The following is a 1,109-nucleotide window of genomic DNA, read 5'->3' as shown; positions in this document are numbered from 1 at the left end:
GAAATGTTTCAAAATTTATCCCAGGTATTTGACTTCACTTGGGAAATTATGCTATTAACCATCTAGAGCACAGAAAGTTCCCAGAAACCATCCTAATTGAGACTAAGAAACTATTCTAACTGGGATTCAAATAATGAGTAGGATGCCTAGAAAACTATATGAGGCCTTCAGGAAAACCCTGCTATTTTCATTGAGAGACTCAGGAAGGCAATAAGAAAACACACCACCCTGAATCCATAAAGGGCCACTTACTTTTAAAGTATAAATATATCGTTCAGTCAGCCCCAAACATTTAGAGAAAATTACAAAAATTGGCATGTGGCCCTGATCAATCCTTAGATGATCTTCTCCTGCTTGCATCTTCCATTTCTTAATAGAGTTCAAAAAGAAAGAAAAGGGAACGTAAAGTCAAGAAAAAGGGCTTATTAAAGATCATTCAAGGTTTTTTCAAGATGGCGGACTAGAGGGCGGCTGCATTTCACGTTGCGCCAGGATGCAAGATTCAAAAGAGGAGATAGTGAGAGACTTGGGACCAACTCAAAGCCGCCGGGTGAGTCTATCCCATTGGGGAGGCATCCTGGATGGGGCGGTAGCCCTGGAACGCAGGGAACTTTGTGAAGTAGAGTTGCTCAGCGAGACGCCCCTCCCCCCACTGGAGCGGTAAACATGGATAACTGGGATCATCGTAGAGGAGGCAGCTCAGCACAGCACTTGGACTCGGAGCAACCACTGGGGCTCCGGGCGGCGGCCTGAGGAGGAGCTGTGTGGCAAGTTTTTTGGACTCATAACAACCACTTCTGAACACCGGGGGGTTGCCCAGAGGAAGAGGAGGAGCATGGCGGGTTGCTTGGTCTAGGAGTGACTGCATCAGAGCCACAGGCGGTTGCCAGAGGAGGAGCTGTGTGGCGAGCTGTTTGAATTCAGAACGACCGCTCCTGAACACCGGTGGCCTGCCTGGAGGAGGAGCGTGGTGGGTTGCTTGGTCTAGGAGTGACTGCATCAGAGCTACAGGTGGTTGCCAAAGGAGGAGCTGCGTGGCGAGCTGTTTGAACTCAGAACGACCACTTCTGAACACCAGGGGGTTGCCCGGAGTAAGAGGAGAAGTGCAG

Source organism: Sciurus carolinensis, unplaced genomic scaffold (genome assembly GCF_902686445.1).
Source record: "Sciurus carolinensis unplaced genomic scaffold, mSciCar1.2, whole genome shotgun sequence".
NCBI lineage: Eukaryota > Metazoa > Chordata > Mammalia > Rodentia > Sciuridae > Sciurus > Sciurus carolinensis.
Note: the sequence above shows the minus strand (reverse complement) of the source record.